Here is a 13,051-nt window from a genome sequence, read left to right as displayed (position 1 = left end):
GCCAGTTTGGTTTTGCCTTCCAACTGACCGCGGAACTGAACGAGGCTTGAAACATCAACGCCAAGTATTCCGATACTAGCTGTGGCGGCAATGGGTATGTTCTCAAATCATCGAGATACGACAAATGGTGATTTTTTTAGCGGTTAACGTGCAAACGTGTTTTGGGATTAAATTGGACTAGGTTTAGCTGGCCCCAATCCGAGACTCTGTTTAACAAAGACTCGATTTCAGAAACAAGCTTGTTCCGGTTTTCGTCGACATTTTCCCGAGAAATATAAAACGGCTGGTCTTTAAGGTGTATACGGTATTGTCGTCTGCATAGCAGTGACTGTTCTAGATTTACAACAAGTCATTGATGCAGAAGGAAAAGAGTGGGTAATAGTGCGCAGCCTTGTGGAACACCAGAAATGACGAATTTGAAGTTAGAGCATGCACCGTCGATAACGACCTTGATGCTTCTATCTGCCAAAAAGCTGTGTGATCCAATTGCATAATTTTCCGGGAAACTCATAGTAAGGAAGCTTCGAAAGAAGCGCTTTGTGCCACACACGATCGAAGGCCTTCACTATGCCCAAGCTGGCTGCTAATGCCTCACTCTTGCTCTCAACTGCTTACGCCCATCTACATATGTGTGAGTTAAACTAGAAGATCACCGGCTGAGCGACCCCGACGGAAACCGTATTGGCGTTCGCTAATCAGCTGGTACTCCTCTTATTACTATAGGACCTGGCAGATAATAATGGTAGGTACACAAGGTAAAATTATAATATATCTTACATTGCCAATGTCATAGGTATTGGCGTTGTAAGAAGGTAGTGGTGACCACTTACTATCAGATAGCCCACTTGCCCGTCCGTCCTACCTATACAAGAAAAGTTTATATATATTTATAATCATGTCATTTAATTTACATATTTTCCAATTTTTAATATATTTGGTTTAACTTATTATTATATATTTTTTTTAAGTAATAATACTATAATATATTATTTCACTCACCATATACTTCATCACATTTACCAAGGTTTCAATTATAAACCAAATTTTTCAATCGTATGGTGTCGTAATTCCGCTCGTTTTTATAATAATAATAAAGCCCTTTTTATTTCCTTAACATACATAGAAAAAAAAAAAAAAGAAAAAAAAAATCATCTACCCATCTTTCTTTAGGGCGTCCTCTGGTTCTCATGCCACTAGGACCGGACCAGCTTGTGACCAATTTTGTCCACCTTCCATCAGTCGATCTTGCTAGGTGACCAGCCCATTTCGATTTCAGTCGTTTCATATGTTGAAGAGCATCTATCACTTTGGTTTTTTTGCGTATCTCTTCTAATTTCTGTTTATCCTTCAATCTTACATTCAGAATACTCCTTTCCATCGCACGCTGGGTCTTCTGTATTCTGTCCCTTGCATAGTTATTGTATATCCAAATTTGAGATCCGTATGTCATGCAGGGAAGCAGACAGCCATCCATAATTTTCTTTTTCATTTTCAAGGGTACTTTTAATTTCATTATTTTTTTTTAAACTCCAGAACTTAGTCCATGTCTTGTTTATTCTTCTATCAATTTCGTCCTTGTGTCTGGAATTACTGAATGAAATGGTTTTCCCCAAATGTATATAGCTGTTTACATATTCTAGACTCTGTGAAATATCGGCTAATATAGGTGTTTGGATTGAGTTGGTCATTACTTTAGTTTTGGATGTGTTTAATTGTAATCCTATACAGGTCCTTTTTTCACATAGATCTGTTATCATTTCTTCTAATTGCTTAGCTGATTTTGAGAAGAGAATTATATCATCAGCAAATCTAAGGTTGTTAAGGTATTCCCCATTAATGTTAATACCTTTTTGTTTCCAGTCCAGGTCTTTCATAATGTGTTGTAGAACTTCTATAAATATTGTAGGTGATAGCGGGTCACCCTGTTTTACGCCTCTATGTATATTGATTATTGGCCCCAATCTGTCTAGTTTTACACGGCTTACGCTTTTGCTGTAGATATCTTTTAGGATGTTTATATACGTTTTGGTTTTTATTTTTAATTTTTCAAGTGTTTCGTTTAAATAACTTTACCGCACATGAATTAATAGTAGCACTGTAGTTTTATCATATCAACAATTACTAATTCTGATTTTTAATTATTAAAAAGATTTTTTTTTTGTCGGATCGATAACTATCGTGTTGCGTGCAGCGTCCTCTGTCGCCGCTCGTTTTTACTGAGATTAAATGTACACATACATAACGGCTAAGAGCCGAGATGGCCCAGTGGTTAGAACGCGTGCATCTTAACCGATGATTTCGGGTTCAAACCCAGGCAGGCAGCACTGAATTTTCATGTGCTTAATTTGTGTTTATAATTCATCTCGTGCTCGGTGGTGAAGGAAAACATCGTGAGGAAACCTGCATGTGTTTAATTTCAACGAAATTATGCCACATGTGTATTCCACCAACCCGCATTGGAGCAGCGTGGTGGAATATGCTCCATACCTTCTCCTCAACGGGAGAGGAGGCCTTAGCCCAGCAGTGGGAAATTTACAGGCTGATTATGTTATGTTTATGTTTTATACATAACGGCTACAAGACCGCTCATTCTATTGTTCTCATTAATATAATAATATATGTTACTGTGTATTCTTGTAGTATTTAATATAATGTGGTAGAATGTAAGTATATAAAAATTCGAATTTTATCAATGATCAAGACTTATTGGCAAATATTTTTATGGCATAGTGTGATTTTTAAACTGGTCTAAAATTTTCTTATATTGTCCCAGAAGAAAACACTAGTATAGTTTTAAAAGAGGCTGAATTATCATATATTATTTTCTAAATCGACTAATGTCCTCTAAGCAATTGAGTTTTTTAGGTTTAAAAAAAGTAAAAATAAATGTATTTTATAACAAAAATATATATAAAAAAAGTGAATAAAAAAAATATGTAAACCAAATCAATTTTAAAATTTACCATTATTACTTTACGATAACAAACATAATTTCTTTTGTAATAAAATAATCTTTACAATTTTTTTATTGACTTAATATCTAGGTATACATTTAATTGTATACAAAGAAAAAGACCTAAAGAGTAAACACCTTTGATCATTTTTAATTATCAAAGCATTTATTAAATTCCCATTGTTAATATATATGCATTATTTTATTTAAATAAAAAAAATGTCGAATAATTTACATTTAGATCGTGTTAATAAACATGAATTGAATAGAGTAAAATAGTGATTTACAGTTAATATCTTTTGACATTTATGGTTTAAAAATGCTGCACAAATTACTCGACTTGCTAATATATGATTGATTTTGATATTTTACGATGTGGTAGTACAGATTTAACCTTTCTTCATGTTACATTTTTTAACTATGCCTATAGACAAAATGATTATAGTATTTTTTCTATACCTAAGGAGCTGGCAAGAAACATATATTTATAATATGGTCATGTGGAAGATATTATTATAAATAAATAAATTTTGGACAACATCACATACATTACTCTGATCCCAATGTAAGTAACTAAAGCACTAGTGTTATGGAAATCAGACGTAACGACGGCACCACAAACAACCAGACCCAAGACAACATAGAAAACTAATGAACTTTTTCTACATCGACTCGGCCGGGAATCGAACCCGGGACCTCGGAGTGGCGTACCCATGAAAACCGGCGTACACGCTATTCGACCAAGGAGGTCGTCATTTTTAACATTGATAATTGTGCCAACATGAAGAACCGTTCTTGAAGGTTTAATCCAAATCGACTGTCACGGACTTGAATTAACTAACCAAATCGATTCCAAACATCTGAACTTCTAAATGAAACGAGTAATCATGTACCGAAATTCTTACTATCTCTATAACTACTAAAGGAAAGCATTTTTTTTATAAACAGAAGATTAATGTGAAGTAAGGTCAGGTTGAAAACATTTGTCTATAGAATTACATTATAATTAAGTCTAAGCTTATATGTATTAATATCCTTTCGGAAACAAATGTAATTTTGTCAGTTTTTACCTAATAAATGTATTGGTGTCATGCTTGTTTTATTAATTTATAGTATATATTATTTTATACAATGTACCTGTGACGTCAACAAATTAAATGATATCCCTAATAACTTTGTTATACCCCCTAAATACACGTTTTAAGGCCAAACAGAAATAAACAATTAGATACATTCTTTACCTTAGTCATAGGACATATTTATTCATTTAATTAATTTACATCCTATAACATTATCGGAGATATTGTTACATAAATACTAGTGGGTCAATAACTCATGGCCAAAATAGGTTAAACACTGCCGTTCCGAATTCATTCACAAAATTACACTGCGTTACACGATTTTGGTACCCTCTTAACTGTTAGCTGGAATGAATAGGTAATGAGTCATCGATTAAATGTTCCAAGCTTATGTGGTATGCATCACGTCTAGGTCTCGAGGTAAAAGGCAGTTATTAATTCTAGTAACCTCACTTTAGGCGTAAAAGAAACAGTTACCGTTTTCGATATATTGTACTTTTTATTATTTTGTTTTGTTAAGTAATCGTTTCTATTCAATTACGTCGACATCTTGGTACATATTTATTAGAAAATCCAATATGAAAAGGAACTGCTTAAATGCACCAAATAAGTTTTGTTACGTTTGCGGTCGGTATATCGTAAAATCGCAAACAAAAAAATATTTCCGAAAAGTGATAAGTGCATATTTACTCTATTTCGAACGTGCTATTATACAAGATAATACATGGATACAGCAGAACCACAGAAAAGCACTATACTTACTACAAAAGTATGGCCAGAAAGGTCAGAGTTTGTTTGCGGAAAATCTAATGACATTTTACTACCACTCCAGATAAAACTTGGTTTGATGAAGTTTTTTTTGCCAAGGCTATTAATAAAGAGGGAGATTGCTTTTTATATTTAGAAATAGTATTTTCAAAGCTAAGTGATGCCAAACATGTTAGCAAACAGGTGCATTCTGTACGCACGCCCGTAAAGACAATTTCGGTTGCTAAAATTAAGTTTTAAGATTTGTTTCATAAATAGAACATTAACGTTTTGTTGTGGGATTACAAAAGAGCATATCAAAAGTATTCACTTCGCCTTATTGCCTCCATTGTTAACAGGAGAGCTGTGGGTTTTTTGCCCAGAGGATCGGATAATTTTACTTTCAAAATACTGATAACAGTTTCGTCGACGTTCATATCGCCATTTTTTCGCAAATCCATAGTAAATATCATAGATTAATCAAGCTCTCAACCAATGATATCGCGTCAATTTGCCGTCAAATGTTGTTTATTTGGCTTTATCTCTATGGTTGGAATCTTTTTTTTTTTCCTCTTTAATGGCATTCACATCTTTTGTTTGTGAGACGTATTTAGCCAATTACGACGTTATATGAAAGTAACACGCAGGGAAAGTGTTCGGTGTTTAGCTTTGAAAAATGTCAGGGATTTGTTCCAGGACACCTAAAACAGATAACATAAAATGACGACACAGGCATCACAAGACAATAACGGTATCATACAAAAATAAAAATAAATTTATTAGTAGGAAATGGAAATTATTAGTAGGAAAAAAAAAACTACAAGTGTAAAGGAAAAAAATAGACTAAAATTTTAAGTCATTAAATGAAATATATTTCATTAAATGAACTACAAAAGAAGAAGGCGAATAAGTGAGAAGAGACTGAAAATTGATAGGTCGGGGTATATCTGGAGGGAGAACGTCGTATAAAGAAAATGACAATTTAGGACAATTGAAAAAAATATGATCTACCGTCCCATCGTCCAAACCACATTCACCAAGAGTCCCATAAATTTTGCCAATCATTTCTTACATGCAAGTTCGCTAGAGGTAACAAACGGAATGATATATTTCACTATGATTTTCAGATCCACTTATTATTGCATCTTTAGCCCAAGAATCCACCATCTCATTATCTGCAATACCAGAGTGTACAAATTTTTTGTAAACAACTTCTACAGTCTGTAAAAATAATTGTTTTAGAGAAATGATGAAAGTCAGCAAATAGGAGTGCTTCATATAAGACAATAGCTTCACCCGTGAACACAGAAGTCTGAGAAGGGCATTTAAAGGATAAAGTCACGTTGAATTTTGGGATCCAAACCGCAGCACCAACATTACCATCAGGAATATCGGATAATTTTGAAGCGTCTGTGAACACCGGTATCCAGTCTTGCCAATCAGACAGAAGTCTGATAAATTTCTGATTAGCCACAGGGTCATCTTTTTCAATTCCAAAATTTAAAATTACATTAGGGGTTAACATTAGCGAAGAATAATCAGTTTGGAATAAAGGGTTAATATTACTACTATAAACAGGCACAGAAAGATTTTTAATCTTTAAAAAACTCTTTATGGTTTTGGGAGTTTCCTTATGACGCCAATATCGGTTATTTGATACCTCTTCAGAGAGACTCTCTAGACGAGGAATAAGTGAGTAAGACAAACATGACAACCCTAAAGATGAATCTATCAGACAAGTATTGTCTACGAAGGAATAGTGGAGGGTCTAAGCATGCCACTTGTAGTGCATTTTTTGGTGAAGATTTCATTGCACCAAGAATAATACGTAAGCATTTAGCCTGTATGATATCGAATTTCTTTAGGGCTGTTTTATTACAAGGTTCCAAGATAAACGATCCATAATCAATACGACTGCGGATAAGTGCATTATATATATGTTTTTGGTTATATGGATGGGAGCCCCACCAAACACCTGAAAGAGCACGAAGGACGTTAATACCTTTTTCACATTTGCTCACTACATAATTTAAATGAGGGACACCAGTCAGTTTGGAGTCCAGAAAAACTCCAAGGAATTTTGCGGAAGGTTCATTAGGAATGGCATGTCTTTCATATGTGACATTTGCAAATGGAGTAAATCTTGAACGGGAAAAAACAACAACCGTACTTTTAGATGGGAATAATGAAAGATCATGTTCGTCTAACCAGATATTTAAGTAACTTAAAGCTTCATTTATACGAGATGTTGCTGTATCAATACAATCAGAAGATGTGTATAAGGTGATATCATCTGCATATTGGAGAATATTACAGAAAGGAAGGACCGATTGCTCAAGATCGTAAGTATATATGCTATAGAGTAAGGGGCTCAATACTGACCCTTGCGGAATACCTTGCCAAAAAGTTCTGGGCGGAAGGAGAAGGCCGCCCTTTCGAATTTTAATAGATCTGCCCATAAAAAGTTTACAGATATAGTGGACAATTCTCACTGGGACACTCAGCTCTAGAATTTTTACTCTGAGCACCGGAATATTGACACTGTCATAGGCATCCGAAATATCTAAAAAGCATCCTACAAGTTGTTCTTTTTTAGAGAAAGAAAGACGAATATCAGTTGTGACTATATTCAAACTATCCATAGTGCTTTTGCCTTTACGAAAACCATACTGGCTCTTTGCTAGAGACTCATTATTTTCTAAATACAATTCTAAACGATTTTTTATAAGATGCTCAAGAATTTTCCCTAAGGTTGATGAAAGAGCTACTGGTCTATAGGAGCTAGCCTTCTCTGGATCTTTATTTGGTTTTAAAATAGGGATAATGTTTTAGCATTTCCAGTCATCAGGTATTTCTCCTTTAATAAAAATGTAATTTAGGATGTCCAAAAGATACAGAAGACTGGGAGTGCTTAATTTGTTAATAAAACTGTATGGGATACCATTTTCACCTGGAGAAGAATCTCTCAACCCTGTAAGTGTCATATTTAATTCATCAAAGGTAAACTTTTCATCCAAGGAAGTTAAATTAGAAGAGGGAATAGAGAAAGGCATACCACAAGGAACAGAAGGAGAGGCCAGGCTATCCGCGAAGTCCTCCAGCCAAACTGAAGAATCATATGAGTGAAGCGAGTCAGGCTTTAATGAACCTCTAAACCGTTTCATATTTCTCCATACAAGTGATGGGGGAGTTCTGGGGGATAAACTCTCACAAAAACCTCTCCATCCTCTCTTCTTTTTGAAAAGTAGTCTTTTGATACGAGCAGTTACTTGTTGTAAAATCTGAAAATCATCAAGGTTTAAAGATTCATTAAAGATGTCCTCGGCCCTACCTCTTTTTTTTACAAAGGAAGTGTAATCAGAATCACACCAGGGAGGTGAGGAAAGTTTATTAGAGTAAGACTTTTTCCTGGGGATGAATAAGTTGGCAGCTTCAATCAATGTATTACGAAAATTTAAATACTTTTGAGAAGAAGAATTTTGGTTAAATTCGTTTAATTTACGTTCAACATAAGAGGAAAAATTTTTCCAGTCAGCATCTTGTAACTTATGTTTTAGAAGGGGTTCAGGGGTAGGGATTGGAATTACTGAAGAAGGTTTTGATATTATGATAGGGAAGTGATCGCTGCCAAAAGAGTGGGATAACGTGTTCCAATTTAGTGAAGATGCGAGTTCTGGAGAGCAAGCAGAAATATCAACTACAGAATTAGGATTTTGACCAGGATATACGCGGCGGGTAGGAGAACCATCATTTATGACACAAACATTGATATCATCAAAGAGGTCCACCAACCAGGGGGAGAAAGAATCTGTATAATATGATCCCCAGGAATTGTATAATATGATCACCACAGTTCATGGTGGTGTGAGTTGAAGTCACCTAAAATAATGAGTGGAGAAGGAACTGAAGGCAAAATTGTAGAAAGGTCAGGGATCAGAGAGGGTTTAGGATCAGGAATATAAATTGAGATAAAGTTAATATTGCCCATACAAGCCGAAACAGCGTTGATTTCTAGGGAATGAGGAGGGAGAGGGATAATGGAAAACGGAAAGGATCTATTAATTAATAATGCACACCCTGCCCTGCCATCATCAGGTTTATCCCGTAAACAGGCAAACCCTGGTACTCTAAAGTGAGACCCAGGCCTCAACCATGTCTCAGAGAAGGCCGCAACGGACACAGAATGAACATTAATTAAATCAGGTTTTTTAGGGGCAATACTTCTACTATTCCATTGAAGAATTCGGGTTAAACCCGAGGGAGCCATTAGCAACAATTTCTGCAAGTCTAGCAAGTAAGGGGGCAACGTCGTACGGTAACACATCGCTAAATTTAGCGAATATATTTGTTATTAGCATAATTAGTAGTTCTGGCAATTTTTCATTAGGTAATGGAAGAGGTCTATTCAGTCCACAACCATTAGGGAGAGATGGTGATGGTTTAAATAATTTTGTCATGCGTAGATCGATCATAACCCTCCGGGAGGGAGTCCTTATACGGGCAGGAGTTTGGACAGTTTTGCGATAGGATGTCTTTTGCGGAGTAGATCCAGGAATTGAGCAAAAAGTTGGTGAAGTCTGTACTGGCTGGGGTGAAGTTTGCGCAAACATCGTTTTTGCCACGTCAGAGTAAGCCCGTCTTACTAGAAGTTCCTGCGCAGAAGCCGCCATGTATGAGATACTGTGCTCGGGCATGATTTTTTTAATTCGCTTTTGTCTTTCAAATTCGAGACATGTTGGGTCAGTAGCAAAGTATCTCCCTGTACACAAAAGACACCTGATACGGTCAGAGGGGATGTTACAACTATCACCAGAGTGGGACTGTCCACATTTATAGCAGCGAGCGTTTGAACGGCAAGCAATCTGAACATGGCCGAATCTAAGGCACTTCCTACACTGAATGGTAGGAATCTGGTACACCTCAACTACCAAAGAAGTGTAAAAAGCGAAGATCTTCTTTGGGAGAGTTTGGTCCTCAAATGTAAGAATGACAGACTATGTAGGTATCCAAGCAGGCGACATACACATACACACACACATCAGCCCGCATTCGTCCACTGCTGGACATAGGCCTCTCCAAATGCACGCCACTGTGGTCTTTCTACGGCAACTCGCATCCAGCTCCTGCCAGCCGTCTTGCGCAAATCATCACTCCACCGTGCCTGAGGACGTCCTACGCTACGTTTGCCAAGACGCGGTCTCCACTCTAGAACACGTTTTCCCCAACGGTTATCGGTTCTACGACAAATATGGCCAGCCCACTGCCACTTCAGCTTACTAATCCGGTGGGCTATGTCGATGACCTTGGTTCTCTGACGGATCACCTCATTTCTGATGTGATCCCTCAGAGATACTCCGAGCATAGCCCTTTCCATAGCACGCTGAGCGACTTTAACCCGGTGGACCAGCTTTGTCGTGAGTGTCCACGTTTCGGCTCCGTATGTCATGACGGGTAGGACGCACTGGTTGAAGACTTTCGTCTTAAGGCACTGTGGGATCGACGATGTGAAGATTCGTCGTAACTTCCCAAATGTTGCCCAACCTAGCTGAATTCTTCTATTCAACTCATCCTCAAAGTTGTTTCTACCTAATCGCAATGTCTGCCCGAGGTAGACATATTTTTGAACAACTTCGAGGACGGTACCGTGTATCGCAATCGGTTCCGGTAGAACATGTTCATTGAACATGACCTTGGTTTTATCCAAGTTCATCCGTAGGCCGATGCGCATAGAAGAATCAGCCAGCTCATTCAGCATCTGTTGTAGGTCCTGCAGCGTTTCTGCCATGATGACGATGTCGTCTGCGAATCTCAAGTGAGAGATGTACTCGCCATTGATGTTGATGCCACGCCCTTTCCAGTTCAGCGTCTTGAACATGTCCTCCATTGCATTAGTGAACAATTTGGGGGAAATAACGTCCCCTTGTCTCACTCCTCGATGCAATGGTATGGGATTCGTTTGCCGACTCTGTACTTGGACGGACATGGTGACGACCTTGTAGAGACATCTCATCACTTGGATGTATCGCCAATCAACTTGGCAACGCTGCAGGGACTCCAGAATAGCCCAGATTTCAACCGAGTCAAAGGCCTTCTCATAGTCCACGAATGCAAGACACAGGGGCCGATTATACTCATGGGACTTCTGTATAATCTGCCGCACTGTGTGGATGTGGTCTATGGTGCCGTATCCGCTCCGAAATCCGGCCTGTTCCGGGGGTTGGAATTGGTCGAATCTTCGCGCAAGACGGTTCGTGATCACTCTTGAAAACAGCTTATAGATGTGGCTCATTAGGGATATGGGTCGATAGTTCTTCAGCAGGGTCTTGTCTCCCTTTTTGAAGAACAGGACGACCACACTCCTACTCCACGCCTCCGGAGTTCTCCCTTCGAAGAGGACAGAGTTATAAAGCTTCTGGAGCTCCCTCAGTACGGGTTTACCTCCTGCTTTCAATAGCTCTGTTGTAACGCCGTCCTCTCCAGGGGCTTTTCCATTTTTAAGCTGTTTAAGAGCAATCTCGATTTCGCCAGTACTGACTTCTGGCAGGTCTTCGGTGAAATGGCGTGTTAATGTAGCTCTAGAATCCTCATTTTCGGGATCAGGTCGAGATGCATGCGATGCGTATAACCGGCCGTAGAAGTCCTCTACTTCCGAAAGAACTGCCGGCTTGGAAGAAACGACTTCTCCACTTGCTGTGGTCAACTTCTTCAGGTGGCTTCTTCCAAGAGATTGTACGAACACCTTAGACCCCCGATTCTGCTCGATGGCTCTTTCAATCGTAAGAGTATTGGAGCACCGGAGGTCGTGTCGTACGCGCTTGCTGATCTCTTGGTTTAGTTGCCGTTTCTCGGACGAAGTGACAGGTGGGTTTTCACGTCGTTTCTTCATTAGCCCTAAAGTCTCTTCCGAAAGTTTGGACTTTCTGCCCTTACGCTGCATGCTACAAAATCTCGTGCTTCTTCCCTGAGAATTCTCACTACATTTTTGAGGTTCTGGTTTACGTCTGTTGTGGTTTTCATGGCAGCGAATCGGTTCTCCAGGTTTGACTGGAACGTTTCAGATCCCGCAGTGGTTTGGAGCAGGGATGGTCGGAGTGTAGACTTCATCAGACGGACGCGCTCGGCCTTAAAATTGATATTCAGAGAGCCTCGGACAAGTCGGTGATCACTACCGGTATTGAACCTGTTGATCACTGAGACGTCTCTGAATATGTGCCTTTTGTCCGTCATGACGAAATCGATCTCATTTTTGGTCATAGTGTCGGGGCTTTGCCACGTCCACTTCCTTTGGGGCTGCTTCTTGAAGAAGGAGTTCATCAAGAAGAGCCCCTCCCGTTCGAGGAAGTTGACAAGCATTTGCCCCCTATGATTTCTGCTTCCAAATCCATGGGGTCCTACTACCGATTCGCTACAATTCTGTACTCCCACTTTAGCGTTGAAGTCCCCCATGACAACGTTGTAGTGGGTTTTCGTGGTGGAGTGGAGGGCCTTCGATATATCATCGAACATTTCCTCCACTTCATCGTCCGAGTGTGTCGAGGTCGGTGCGTACGCTTGCACCACCTTGAGGCTGTACCTCTCGGTGAGCTTTATAATGAGGTACGCTACCCTGTTCGACACACTGGAGATTTCCGTAACGTTGTCAGCTAGGGACTTATTAACCAGAAACCCAACGCCTCCTTGGGATTGTTGGTCTCCCTCTCGGAAGTACATTAGGTGGCCCGATTCGAGGGTTACGGTGTCCTCTCCCTCTCTACGGACTTCACATAACCCTAATATGTGCCACCTAATTTTCCCAAGTTCCACCTCGAGTTGTGCTAGATGCGAGTCAAGCCGTAGCGTGCGTCCGTTGTACGTCGCCAGGGTCAGTCGGTTGTGGTGGCCTCCCGTAGCCCGGTGATTCTTAGCACCCCCCGTCCCGCCGTTACCACCGTCGCCACCATGACGAGGAATAACGGGACCGCCGGGAACTGGGGGCCGTGGCTTACCTGTTTTTACCATTTGGAGGTATTGCCCATAATCGCCACGCTGGGCAGGCGGGTTGGCGATCGCAGGACGCAACTTCTCGCACCGGTGACGCTGCTGCCCGTTACCGGCCTGTGGTATTTAGTTACGCCTATTTTTGATGGTTATACCGCCATCAGTCGGTCGCCAGAGCCTCGTTTGCTGATCGGCAGGATGCACCACGGGCAGGTGAGGTTGACTTGGAGCGCCAAGGTGTAGTTTGCGCCCGCTTACATCCCTTTTCATTTCATTTACATCTTTTTTTATTTTA

The 13,051-nt window shown here is 39.5% G+C and overlaps 1 long non-coding RNA gene across 1 annotated transcript; it reads left to right on the top strand.

Annotated features, from left to right (window-relative positions):
* The first annotated feature begins 2,627 nt into the window (after positions 1-2,627).
* On the top strand, positions 2,628-4,044 carry LOC135193485 (uncharacterized). Its single transcript, XR_010309266.1, has 2 exons — positions 2,628-3,453; positions 3,699-4,044. It is a non-coding gene; the product is annotated as an uncharacterized LOC135193485 (long non-coding RNA).
* Positions 4,045-13,051: the final 9,007 nt, after the last annotated feature.

The sequence above is a fragment of the Vanessa tameamea genome, chromosome 10 (genome assembly GCF_037043105.1).
Source record: "Vanessa tameamea isolate UH-Manoa-2023 chromosome 10, ilVanTame1 primary haplotype, whole genome shotgun sequence".
NCBI lineage: Eukaryota > Metazoa > Arthropoda > Insecta > Lepidoptera > Nymphalidae > Vanessa > Vanessa tameamea.
Note: the sequence above shows the minus strand (reverse complement) of the source record. Positions and strands in the feature narration are given on the sequence as shown.